Source organism: Magallana gigas, chromosome 4 (genome assembly GCF_963853765.1).
Source record: "Magallana gigas chromosome 4, xbMagGiga1.1, whole genome shotgun sequence".
NCBI lineage: Eukaryota > Metazoa > Mollusca > Bivalvia > Ostreida > Ostreidae > Magallana > Magallana gigas.
Window position 1 is genome coordinate 34,916,642 of NC_088856.1, and position 14,730 is coordinate 34,931,371.

The 14,730-nt window shown below is 30.8% G+C and overlaps 1 long non-coding RNA gene across 1 annotated transcript; it reads right to left on the minus strand.

The window, feature by feature from the left end:
• Positions 1-207: 207 nt before the first annotated feature.
• Positions 208-2,635, minus strand: LOC117682456 (uncharacterized). Its single transcript, XR_010712541.1, has 3 exons — positions 2,584-2,635; positions 2,340-2,462; positions 208-1,943 (listed from the first exon to the last, which is right to left on the minus strand). It is a non-coding gene; the product is annotated as an uncharacterized lncRNA (long non-coding RNA).
• Positions 2,636-14,730: the final 12,095 nt, after the last annotated feature.

Consider the following 14,730-nt stretch of genomic DNA (forward strand, 5'->3'; position numbering starts at 1 on the left):
TATAATATAAATATATTAATTATTATTAATTATTTTGTACAGATTAACATGTACATACAAACGTCATTCGTGATTTTTAATTTGATTATATATATACACAAATGCATTTAAAAAAAATTGCGTTTACATTTTAATGTTGTAAACATTGTTAAATTAGCATATTTCAAAATCACGGACTGCAGGCGGTCAATAATACATTGCATATCAAAATTGTATATATTCATTACTTATAAATTCATCGAATATCCTGCTGGTTCAAAGCTTTGCTCTGTAACCATTCATTTAAGTCAAGAAAACTGAAAATTTGTATAATTCTATTGGCATATAAGGTCAAATTAATTTCAGCTAGGTGTTACGGGAAAAAACCCCGAACAAAAGATAAAATATAATTCACGTTATCTCTTATACCAGATATGAACCTTTCTTTAGTACCATGAAATTTTAAAAAATATTGATTAATTTTGAAGTGATATTTAATACTAACTACATGTACATGTATATAAACATGTAAGCGTAGTATACATAATTGTTCTACTATAGGTAAATATCATTGTTTCATATCAATATATACAACTTTAAAAAGACCCAAAAAACAAAATTCTTCTAAAACTGTTTAAAATTGATAAATAATTTTCGATTTTTTGCAAATCATTTCGGTTTGTAAATTTTTGGTCATTTTTCAGTCATTCTTTGTTTACAAAAGGTAATGAAAACATAAATTGCAAACAGAACGCTGACTAATATCAATGTATTTTCTATATAAACGAAAACGCTAACCATGTTAAACATGTAGTACATGTATGGAAATAATTTATAGTTATCCAGTCTAATTGCGAAATTCATAGCATTGTAGACTTTAAACCGTAAAATGAATCGTTTCTGGGACACAGCTCGAGGGGTTGGAAATGTATAACCATTATAATTTATATAAAGAGTAGTTTGACTTTTTTCTTTGTTAATAAGCAGGACAGCTTTAGAGGATGAATCACCTGGAATAATTGTGTTGTTTTCATATATACCCATGTTCAGAACTAAACACTGAGCATGTACATTGAATACATACTCAATAGCATGGCCAAAATATGAATTGCATGCTGCCGTTGACAACAATAACGACTCATCTGTATTAACAGAACTTGCAAGGTGAAGCTCAAATGAATCACTAACATCAGCCACAAAGCTTGGAAACAGTATTTTAAGCGGAATGACACACAACCTGGTGCAGTTATTAATCTCAATATCTTGTATTAAGGGTGTTTTGATATCACGCTCGACGAGAGACCTGTAATTGCGCACAGTTTTGTTATCCTTTAAAATATAAACACTACGCTCTCTATGCGCAGGGGTAAAACCTACTTTCTTGGACAGAGAAGTCAGGGACGCTTTTGCAATTGAGTTTTCGTAGAGTTGGAAAAATGTTTTGGTTAATCTAAAATATGTTTTTGTGATGTCAAATGTATCGAGGACTCCTTTGGTTTGCATATTCACAATCTTAATGGACTTTGAAGCGTTATCGAAATGCATTTCATATATGAGTAAAAGTCTTTCATTTGATGTAACTCTTATTCTTTCAACTGCATGATTTTTTGCATTCAGTAATTCCATCAATTCACCATTTTTTGAACGTACTAATCTCCACTCTAACCCATCATTATTTGTCCCATCATGAACTGGACCCTGATAAAACCCAACTTTAAAAACTATTCTTCCAATTGATAGTTTTGAGAAATCTGACAATAAAATACGGAACTTAAACATTTTGTACCCTTCATATAATCTGAGAGTCGTATTCAGAAATACTCCCTGAGATAGGACAATGTTATCTTTATTTTCACATCTTCCATTGCCATTTATTACTTCCAGATGACTTGCTGCTAGTGTTTCATCATCAGATCGGCAAAATGCTGAAAGGCTCGTTGAATTGGTGAACGTTAAACTTGTCTCTGAAATCATAATACAAAGAAGCAAATAAAACGCCCTGGTCATTATTGCACTATCTATTTAATAAACAAGGATATTATGATTGTAATTCTTATCATGTTATGTAAATGTGCAATGATTTATGACAGTAAAATTTATGCGTGAAAAGACAGTAAAATTTATACCGGTATATGAAAAGAATTGAATCTGATTAACCATACATACCATGAATGGATATTTGGTTTCATTTTATTACATTCATGTCTTGCAACGAATGTTACCATATTTATTAATCTTAATGTATTTTATCTTTAAACGAACCAGCAAAACGAGACTGTTAAAATTCTAAATTTTTAAAAATATATCACAAGTGATCAAGTTTAAAATAGGTAGTAAACTATTGTCTTTGTTTCACTGACCATCACAAATATCCATCTCACAATAGGGTAAATTCATCCATGTCTGGCATTCCCTCCAGACGAAAAATAAAGCTGCTAGAAGTGTGATAATCTTCAGTAAAATAGCACACATCGATATTCCTTCTGCAAGAAATCGTGCAGCATTGCATTTAAATTGATTATAAAATGGGAACTGTGACTGCAGTCATATCCGCCTAAAATTTATAAACAATTGAAATCTTTCTTTTTTTAAATTACAAATTACCTTTAAAAATTGACTTCTTTTTGGTCATCCTAACCAGTGGGTTTCCTGATTTAGAAATAATTAAAATAACAATAAAAAGTAGCGAATAATAAATCTTTTTTCTCTCACAAATATTTGTAGAAATTTGCAACAAAATCCTTTTAAAATCAATCAAAATGTTTATGTCTAAGGATGACGTTAACTCATAATGAAAAAAGATTCCACTGATGATAATGAAAAACCAACTATTGTGTGTTATAGATAATACATGGTAGTGTTATTCTTCACTTTCAAAAAAGTAGGTCAAAGACCTACTTTTAGAGTTAATGGCCATTGAATATTTTTTGAAAATGTAAGAAAAATCCATAAAATTTTACACTATGATTGAGATTTTCTTAATTGTGAAAATAATACAAATTGCTTAATTTTTAATAAATGAAATACAGTTTATGAATGGTAGTGACATTAAATAGATACAAAGCATTAAGTTTTCATTCAAAATTTTTATAGATATTCTAGTCCGAATTTCCTCTATCAGTTTTAAAATTACTACCCATTTTTGATTCATTAAACAAAAAAACTGAATGATGATAATGCTAAAACATTTATAGTATTAAACTAAGTATATTGACCTTTGTCTGCTGGCATAAAATTTATATGAAGTCAATGATCAAAATTTTGAGATATGGTGTCTTTAATCTTTTTTTTTTTTAGCATTTTTCAATATGTTTGTAGTGTGTGCCATACGATTATCTAAACAAAAAAGCAAGATAAAACCAACAGAAAATATGCAAAATTATGTAAATAAAATCATAACTTTAAATATTATAGTACGACCAAAAATATTTCAGTGGAAAACAAAATCTGAAAATTTAGTCTGAATTTCCTCTGTTTTGCTAAAAGTCAACATTTGTCAGAGCCTAATTCCATAATTCAGTAGAAATATCGATTGTTATGTCAATAATAATTCATTTCATAAATACTTTTTGTATTTAAAACAAATTTTACTGATGAAATTGAACTTTTTAACAATCCGGATTTGAGAACTCAAACCCTGAGTTTACAACGTCCTTAAATGTGGTTTAAAATTAACACCTTTTTCATCGACTCCGATGACAGATAACTCCATAATATCATTACATGATGGTGGATTGTTTTTTAAAGCTGTAACTTTCTGCTTAAAAGATTCATATTCTTCTTCTCTAAAAAGCTGTTCCAAATCTAAATTACTTTTTCGGTATTCGAATGATTCGGATCCAAATATTTCCAATTTATCTGAAATAGCATTTTCAACCGACAGAAATGATTGTTTATTTTCCTTAAGAAGTTGTTCAGAAATCGAACAACATTCATCGGCATTTTCAATATATGTTATTAAAAAAAGATTTGTCTCGAAATTCTCTGTCAGTTTCCCAGCAATTTTCTTGTAAGATTCACATATTCTGTCGCTTTCTTCGTTGAGATAGTTAATTCCTTCTTGCTTTTCCCGGTTGACCTTCATTTTCATCAAACTTAAATTTTGTAAAACTTTATCACTATCATTATTATACAAGGATTTCACTTTTTTCGCTAATTCAATCTTTTTCTTCGCTGTTGACAAACGGTCAAGTAAGAGATTTTTTCGTCTATGGTAAACCACATCCAGTTCTTCCCACTCGTGTTTTTTGTGCTCTCTTATTGCGCAGTTGGAACATATTGATTTACGGCATTGCTTATTTTGGCAATAAAACTTTAATTTGTTATGTTCGTGGCCTTCAAGAGTGCAAACATCGTTGACGTTAGCTTCAAGAGAATCCAGAGATGTGTCTGGGCTTTCATTATCATCATATTTAACTTTGCTTAAAGAATGTGCTTTGCATTCAGATGATTTTCGGAGGTTGCAACAAGTTTTACATAATTTGATATTACAAACTCTGCACAAATATCTCACACTTTCCATCCTATTGCATATTGAACATGATCGCAAAACGAGTCTCCCTATCATATCTTTTAGATTGCGTCGCGTGAGATCTTTTGGAAAAATTTCTATTCCTTTTTCTTTAAGGTTGTAGCTCTTTTTACACAATGAGCATATAAGTTTGTTTCCTCGTGCATTTTTAGTAAGGCACTCAGTGCAGAATGAATGTTGGCAAGGCAAAAGTCTCGGGACACGTCTACATTCATCGTACTCCTCTGTACATATAGGACATTCACAAAACTCATCTTGGAGTGTGGTCAAAATTCTACCACCTGTTGTCTTTGCAACTGTTGCCATTGCCTGTGCAAAAAATCATACTTTTATTTTTAGCTACAGTTGTGCTTGTATAAGTGGTGAAATTGAGAAAAAGAAACCTTATTGCAAACGACATTACCCAAAGATAAAGTTAACATTGTTTCAAGTTCAAATATGTCATTCAGTTAAAAAAACCCAAAGCAAATCCAAAAACTCTTTGTTTTTATTATCTCTGAATAAACAGACGAAACATAAGATAAAAAAATGGTTAGCTATTTCAATGATGAACTGTGTATTTATGAAACAAAACATTTTAAAAAATGACACAATGTCATATAAAAGCAATTAACATTGGACAGGGTATAGAGAACTTTTGCTTCTCAAATCACACTGAAAAAAATACAGAAAATTTTCAGAGGATAAGTAAACGAAAATGTACGAACAGGAACAAAAGTGGTTCATAGTCCTTAATGGGCAATTTCAAGTCTCGGGGGAGGAAATATGTTTCAAACATACGATTTCCGTTTTTAACCTTTCAGTGAAATGTCAGCTTATGAGTAAACTATGTGCAATGTCCGAATCATCCCCGATATTGTACATGTATATATGATTATAGAAGAAAAAAAGGGCTTTCATTTTCAATTTCATATGCAAAAAAATACATTATTATGTAAATTTTCTTTAAATTTATAGCAGTGGAAGATTAACGTAAACGTAAACTTTTTACCAAATTAAAACTAAATTCAACGGATAGCTTTAAAGGTCATATGAAACGATTTTTAACACGAGGATTTTCCTTCATTAATATTATGCTTGGTATAAATGAAGGTTAAAATATGTATAGTAAGATTTTCTGCCCTTGCATTACTGAGAAATTACCGTGAAAACTCAGAACCCGTAAAAAAAACTGTTCCCCTTTTATCTTTCTTGATTTATTTATTTTGTAGAAAAATCGATCCGATTTCTGTAAAAAGTGTTCATTAACTTACAGTGTAGATTTTTCGTTACAATACATGTACATACATACACGTTTAAGTTCAAATACTGATAAGGTATAGTAATAATATTTTTACGACATTCAAACCAGTGAAAATAATCAATGAAAAAGGTCAAGATCTAGTAAAAAAAAATTAGAGTGTTACTTTGGTGTTAGATCCATTATGACGTCAAAATTGATTTGATTTAATAAATAGTAATCTTTTTCCCGTACTTTACAGACTGAATATTCGTGGCCATTTTATTGCTATATTTATTGCGTGGACCCTGAGGTCCACGCAGAAAATATATAAGCGAGGTTAAACCGGATGCTATGGGGAAAATTCAGCCTGCGCATGAGCTAGCCTGGTTCCTGTGCGTAATGGGTAGCTCAGGGAACCAGGCAAGCACAGGTTTATCTGAATCGGGACCGGGATTCCATGCCATATGCACATCTAAGTTCAAAGGCGCTGTATTTGTAAAGTTGTCGGTAAACATTACAGAAACAAAGTATTCCTTTTAAAGAAATGATCGGCATGTGATAAACTGTCAGTATTATGAAATAAGCTATTGTTATGCCGAAACTACAGCATGCATCAAATAGCATAATTTTTAATGTTTTGTTGTTTTCCGAATACACATGTAGCTTAACTTTACTTTTATAGAAGGCGAGGCTAGAGTACTTCCCGATTAAAATTATTTAAGTATGATTGAATAATTATGTGACTGTATATAATAGATGATTGAATAATTATGTCACTGTATAAAAGTTTAAATCTCAAGAAAGATGCATCAAAATATGAAATTGATTTTCACATTTATAGTATAGCTGTCACTGCATAACGTAGTTATATGTAACAAAGTAGTGGAAGCGTAATGTGTTCGCAAAAATTAGAATTCGCCGAATGCCTGATACTTTACATGCAATCTTCATTAATATAGATCATAATTATTTTAAAAGTATGAACCTTTTAAATTCTGAGATTAAAAGTAAACTATACATATATATACGTAATATAACGTACAAATTTAGTGGTTAAAAGCAGGGGGCTAGAGTCGGTGGAATCTGTGATAATTTTAAGGCTTTCACGTTTTCGTTGGAAACACATGCAAATGGTCTACGTATTGCAGTTCTTTTTTAAAGGAAAGCAACTTGTCTTTTTATTAATAGACAAATCTAAATATGTTCTGATTTTTGTCATTGTTATAAATAATAGTTTTGGTGTAGTTTAAAGTTGATAGGGCAATTCATTGAAAATGAAATTTCATTTATTTTTTAACTTTCTCTATCAAATCATGGAAATATTTATCCAGTTACCTAAATTGGCATCATTTCATAAAGGAGTTGAAGAGCATATTTTATACCGGCTTTTCATAAATATTTTTCTAAAATTAAACCCAAAAACAAAAACAAAAAGGTAGAATGCCTACAATAGGGAGAAGTCTATTATATAGTAGCTCTTTTCTCATGGGAAGAGACCACTGTTTAGCCGGTTAGGTTGACGATTTATACAGATTTAAAAAGGATGTGCATCCAGAAAACAACACGTAAAACCTTATATCCTTTTCTTTTTATCTTTATAGAAAAGTTTTGGTCAGCTTTGAGCACAAGCAAGGCAGTTCAAAAAATGTTTACATTTTGATTCTCAAATATACAAAATGACCACACATCCCCAAGTTGTTTCAGACCCAGTTTACGAGGGTGGATGATCTGCAAAAATACTAGCAATCTTTGTAAGCGGCCAATCTATGATAAATATATTTACATTTTCCAGTGTCTTTGCCTGTGATAACACTACGTATCGAGTTTGTAATATAAAACCCATAACTTCAAATTAGGGCGCCAGCGGATTTTGCTTATTTATATTTAAATATTTAATCGTACAATGGCTTAACATTATCTTAAAAAAAAGTAATAAGGAATCATTCTTGGTATATTATGAGGTGATAATTTCGGTTGGGGCGTGGTCAAATCTATCATAAAGCCCTTCGGGCTTTATTTGATTTGATCACGCCCCGACCGAATTAAATTATCACCTCATAATACTCAAAGAATGATCGATTCCTTATTCTGTATATACAATTGTGCAAATCGCGTTTAAAAATCAAACATGCAAAAACTATGGATTAAGTTTTCTCCAGATAGTTGTGTATCTAAGTTCACTGAGTGTTAGTTTTGTTAACATTTGTTGTTTTAGGAGACATGTGGCCGGCTTTTATCAGCTCGCAGCAGATAACTGTCTGATAAAAATTATTTATTTAAAACATTATACAAAATGAAATAAAGGTATTGATTTTTAGGGGTACGAGACAGCATACAAATGTACTGTAAATTTAATGTTTACGGGCTCTTCATTGAAATTCATGTACTGTTTACGGGATCGAAAATTTTACCGCTTCGTATCAATGGCTTCGTACGATTTCGCTTAAATAACATCAAAAGAAAACGTAACAAAAATCTCATGTATTTGATGAAAAAATTAATCCTGATTTTTTTAATACTTATAGTGAATAACGATCTTCCTTATTCTAAATAGAGTATACACTAGTACCTAAAATTTTATGTAACATCGCATACGATTTTATATTCATTTGAAGTTAAACCAAAGGGCATAAACATTTAAACTGTGTTTTTCTAGAAAAAAATCATAACAAATTTTACCTGTAATTCAAGAACAGCACACTCTCTCATTGAATGTAAATGCACTTGAAGATATCAATTGTCAACTATCAACCTTATCAAGACGACCGAGATATCTTTATACGCTATATGGATATTCGATAAAAACACTGTTTTAACCATAAACACACTTTAAGGAAGGAGTCTTCTCGTTATCAAACATACTTCTTATAATAAGAAATTCATAAAATTTTGACACAGTCAAACGAATCATATTACCAAATGATTCTATCAGTTTAATCAAATTTGACTTTTTTGTTTTCGCATAAAGGTCAGGTCAAGGTCATTACCCTTTTCCTCGACATAAAGGATGATTTAAATAAGTGTAGCTCTTTGTAGTTCTGTACACATTTTTTTTAAGATTTGAAGATTCTATTCTTCAATGAAATGATAGAATATCAGAATGGGTACAGCTTACCTACTAAATTGATATAAATATTTATACTAAAATTGATATTGCTTAGCCCGCATTTCCTCTAATTTTCTTAAATTTTGAAGAAATTTTGATTATTTTTTTATGCTTCCAAAAAAAAATATTTCTGATTTTTATTTATAATGAAGACTTTATATAAAGAAAAGCTAATATATTGACCATTTGATAAGAGAGAAAAACTGATTTTAGTGATTTTTTCACAAAAATTAATGTATTGAACGGGCGCTTTTTAAAGCTTAGAAAGATGTAATTTGATAGGCAACTCATATTTTAAAAACATATTCTGAAACCCAAGTATCATATCATTAGTTCACATTAGTAAAAAAAATTCAACATTAATGTTTTAAAATGCTAAAACAGACTCATTATTCTGCAGCAATTCAGAATTGCGAAACGTGATATTTTCCTATCCCAATATTACGCCAAAAATATAGTCCTTGTTAGATTCTAAATATTGATTACTTTTTTTATGCCAAGTTGTATGATAATAAAAAAGAAAAAATATATACTATTATAATTTTCTTTCATCTTAATTTAATGAACAATTAATCAAATTTACGTTTGACAAGTCATAAAACCAGAAAAGACTCCTTCCTTAAAAGAACATTTCGATCGATACTCTTAAACAGAATAGGGAAGCTGCTATTATAAAAGTCGTTCGTTTATACTTTTTATAACTTAACCCATGCAGTATTTTTAAAAATTATAACTTTCGTAAATAATGTGATCCCAACCCATAATACACATGAGCGACCCATTATATACAATTTAGGGTAGAACTGTTTGCAAGTGAACTTCAAATTATTCAATAATCTTAACATTCCATGTCACTGAAAGTATGGTGTGTATAATTATTACAAACAAATTTAAATTACGCCCCCTCCCCCTCTTTTTGGCGATTTCCTGTAATGAAGAATAATGACCCCCGTAGAATAATGACCGGGGGTCATTTTTCGACGTAGAATAATGACCCCCCTAGCTGAAGAATAATTGGATTTTTCTGAAGAAAAAAGACCCAGGGGTCATTTTTTTTCATGTTAAACATAAAGAAAAATGACCCCCATAGAAAAATGACCCCCCCCCCCCCGTATTGGTTACCCCGTAAATAAATCGCTGAATATAGTTTTTCATATCCGTAACAAGCACACACAAAACACTCTTACATTGCCACAAATTGATTGTTAACAGTTACGTCACTTCTCTCGTCGACATACGGCGGGAAATGACGCATATAAAGAAAGATTCATAATAATTATCGAACAATAATCATGAAATAATTATTGTTGTAATAATATCAGCAATATTCATTGGTGAATGAATTGTCAATCGAAGAATGATACATGTATATATCTTTATGGAAAAAGACTAAGGGGGCAGGTATATGAATACTTCTTATTTACATTTCATGAGAAAAGTGATTTTTAAAAAATCATTTTGCGTTAGTTTTGTTTTCTTCTACGTAATACATGAACATCAATATTCTAAACATTTGTTGTAATGTTGTATTTGTGATCATGAATAGACTTTATTCTTTTATAGCAAATATGTGAAGAATACCTGACTATAGTAAATCTTAATAGATAATAAACACTGATCGATTATAATAAGAAAAGATTGTTTCTAAAAGCGTTGATAAGAGGTTAGGGCGCATGTTGGAGTTTATAACCCCCTTGATTTTGATCACACGATCTTTATTGTATCCAAAGTAATAGTGAAAATCCTCAATGCAATAATAATTCATGAACAATATGAAGAATATAGAAGATGCGACGGCGAAGCGCGAAGATGCGAAGACGAAAGTGCAAAGTTGCGAAGGCGAAGACGTGATACTACTATGATTTAATTATATTATAAATGTAACGCAGAGGTTGCTTCAAGGATGCTAAAGAAATCTCCTACCTCACTCAAACCTGCTTGATAGATAGATGTGGTTTTTGTTAAATGATATAACATGATTCCTATGATAAAGTATTGTATGATATGAAACGGAGACAATATAATACCATATGTTATATTGTTAAACGTTATATGATACGATATAATATTATATCATTTTTTTATATTTTATGATATGATATTGTATCATGATACTGTTATGTATAGGATTGCATATTATGACACAATATTGTATGATATTATATTGTATTATTAATTAATTATTTAATCACATGGTACTATTAAATATGATATTGCAATATATAATATTGCATCCTATAATATAATATTGTATATTCTATGATATTGTATCATACAGTATTGTATAATATGATATTGGTTTCTGTAATATAGAATTATATCAAATGAAATTGTATACATGATATTGTAATGTTATAAAATATCGTATCATACGATATTGTATAATATGATATTGGTTTATATGATATATTATCATATTATATGAAATTGTTTTTTATGATGTTGTAATATATATTATTGTATCATATGATACAATATGTATAAAATAATTGTATTATATAATATTTTATTTTATCCCATGATATTGTATCATTTAATATGATACAATGTTGTATCAAATTATATTGTATCATATAATACAATATCATATTATTTATCTATTATTTGTGTGGAGTAGATAATGAATAGGCATAGCTAGCACTGGTGAACATATATGTCAAATGTACACATTGAAATATTTATAAACATTCATAGTAAGCGCGATGGCCTAACGCATGCGTACCAATAATAGCCTGGATTAATCGGAAAATCTTGGCAAGGACGGTGCCTGCATTGAATTCTATTTAATCGACCGAGACTTACTGAATGCAATCAAAAAGGCGACGGCGAAAGTGCGAAAATGCGAAGGCCAGAGTGCGAAGTTGGGAAGGAGCGATAGTAGTATCGCTCCTTTGCCTTCTCACTTTAGGCATCACATCTTCGTGCTTCGTCGTCGCATCTTCGGACTTTTGCTCCTTCGCCTTCGCACTATCGCCTTTGCAACTTCGCATCTTCGTCCTAAGTTCGAAGTGGTCCTATCGGAACATATACATGTAGATATATGTAAATGTAATTGTTAAAGGGGCATGGTCATGATTTTAGTCAAATTATATTTTTCTGTTTTCATTATTTACAATGATTAAGGAAAGCATTTCTACTGAGCAAATGGAATTTGAGGGTCAGTTGTAAAGTTATAAGCAAGATACAGGGCTCACAATTCTTTGTCATGTAAACAAGGCCCGTGCCCTGTTGTTGTTTATATAGGTTCAATACACCAGTAAAAAATCTTTTTCAAGCTGATTTGTCTATCGTCTTATTCACTTAAAGCATAAATAAACAGTTCCTTACGTTTAACACATTCATTAGGTATAAAATTTGAATTTTTACTTCAAAATTCAAAATGTAAACAAAAGCTTCGTTTACATAGCAAAGAATTATAAACTCTGTAACTTGCTTATAACTCAACGAATGACACTCAAATTTTGGTTGCCTATTGAATCAAAGTACCGAAGAACTGATGGGAGTTGATTTTATCGATGGTTATTTATTTTAAAATCAATGATATGTTATTGTGCATGACAAGTACAGGTTGTTTCTAATCTGTATTTGAATTACACACATTTTTATAATATGAATTTTTCGACTTTTTCGACACAAAAATGTTGATAAACCCCCATATGAATCATGTTAAGTAATATTAAAAGATAGAATAAATTCAATCAAACTATGTATCAGTGATGAAAATATTTCTGGAAAATTTATGGATCCAAGCAAATTTTTAACTCTCGTATCTTTCAACCAAGCGGTCGGCTATCGCCGTTAATCTCCAACAAGCAAGAGAGACTCTCTGCTTGTCGGAGATTTACAGAGACATCCGAGCGTCGAGTTGAACGAGACTATATTGAACTCGGGCGTAAGAATACATACAACTACAAAAAATATCTAAATTGTTCGTACCATTTAAAATCTGACTATTTTCAAGGTATTTATAAATATGTTTCCTTGAAAAACAATGCTTTAGCATAGTGACTTATACATTATTTCGGATTTATCAATTATTCTCAAGAACTATTTCTTGTCAGCGGCGAAGATTTGTGCTTTGGTCCAAACACTGTTTCACTTTCGGTTTGTCAGAGTAACTGCATAGGAGAGTTGATTAAAATAAACTCCCAAAAAAGCATTGTGAACATTAAAATCGGAAAAATAATTTTTGACTAAAATCGTGACCATACCCCTTTAAGATGACAACCATACCCCGATGCAATACGTTTATGTCTTGTTATAACGGAAGGATTTTTTATTTTCTAAGATATACCCCTTCTTTAACTTTAAGTTTATTTGAATATGAATTATAATTTATGTTACTTTCCGTAATTAAACTGCAGCAGTAAAAATTACAATAGTGTAAACTTAAAACTATTACACAAATAATAAAAAATATACTGAAAAACTTTAATCTACAAGGGGGTCTTTATTCTACAGGGGTCACTTTTCTTCATGTGGATTGTGCTCATTTTTATGAAAATGACACTTATTCTTCAGGCAAAGGGGTCATTTTTCTACGTAGAATAATGACCGGGGGGGTCATTTTTCTGCGTAGAATAATGACCGGGGGGTCATTATTCTACGTCGAAAAATGACCCCCGGTCATTCTTCTACGGGGGTCATTATTCTTCATTACACCGGCTTTAGATTTGCTTGTTGTGTCAACATCACCGTGTGCGTGGATTTCGAGAAGGAGTGGGAGTATGAAGTCCAGACTTCCTCCTCCCCCCCCCCACTCCTTGAAAACTTCATTTTTTTTTTAGTAAAATTACAAAACATAAACTTCGGACGCCAATCTTCCCCTCCCCGCAAACACAATCATTACTCAGACCCCCCCCCCCCCACCCCACCCCACTCCTCATGGAGAAATAAACATCAGAATGTTTTGATAACAACGAATGCCTGTACACATGTACATGTATTTGCAGCAAAGAAGATTGTAAACAATGCTAAATAAATACTGACGTTTATTATAACGTATAACGGGCGGTCCGTTATTTGATATACATTTAGATATTGTAACTGCGTTTCTGTGGAATATTTTTTTTTTATATAGAATTAAAATCATCCTTATTTTTTAATGAATTTAAAGTAAATTTACATATAGAAATATGTTTTATTCCTTTAAAAAATATTACACATTTTATGTTTTACTTGTAAATGTATAGTAGGTCATAGACTGTCGTGTTAGGTGCGTTTTTATCGAGACTAAAATCTATTCAGAAAATTTCGAAGTTTTCATTCTTTTCAAAACAATGTATCGGGATCGGTATACGGGACATACTAAAGACTTGACATACTAAAAACCTAAATCTCATGAAATTTCATATAAATGATATATTTGATTCATGAAATATCAATTATTTACGCAAACATATGAAAGACCTGAAATTTTGAGCTGACCTTATGTTTTAAAATACTTTTGAGAACCTCATGCAATTAAATAAGCATGATTGTCTTCATAAACTGAAGGGAAGATAAGATTTATAATTCCATTTAAAAAATAATCCGGCTTAATTTTTACCGGCCTTAGAATTGTGCAGTTTCTACCGGATGAGCATATGATCTTACACGTACCTTTAAAATAATCTATTTCTATTTTATTATGAAATTATATAAACTACATCTTCACAACGTCAAGGTTTTGTGAATACATAACTCCACACAAACCCTTGACATAAGTCGCTATCTAAAAGTCGGGCTCAGGCCGTCGTATTTCATTGGTTCCAAAACTTAATTTGGAACCAATCAGAGTGCGGTTCTCATTCAGAGAAGAAATGATGTAAACAAATATGGCTGCGCCCATGTTAATCCAAGACAATGGCAAATTCTTTAAATGACAATAATTTAAACAAATATCGCCGATTG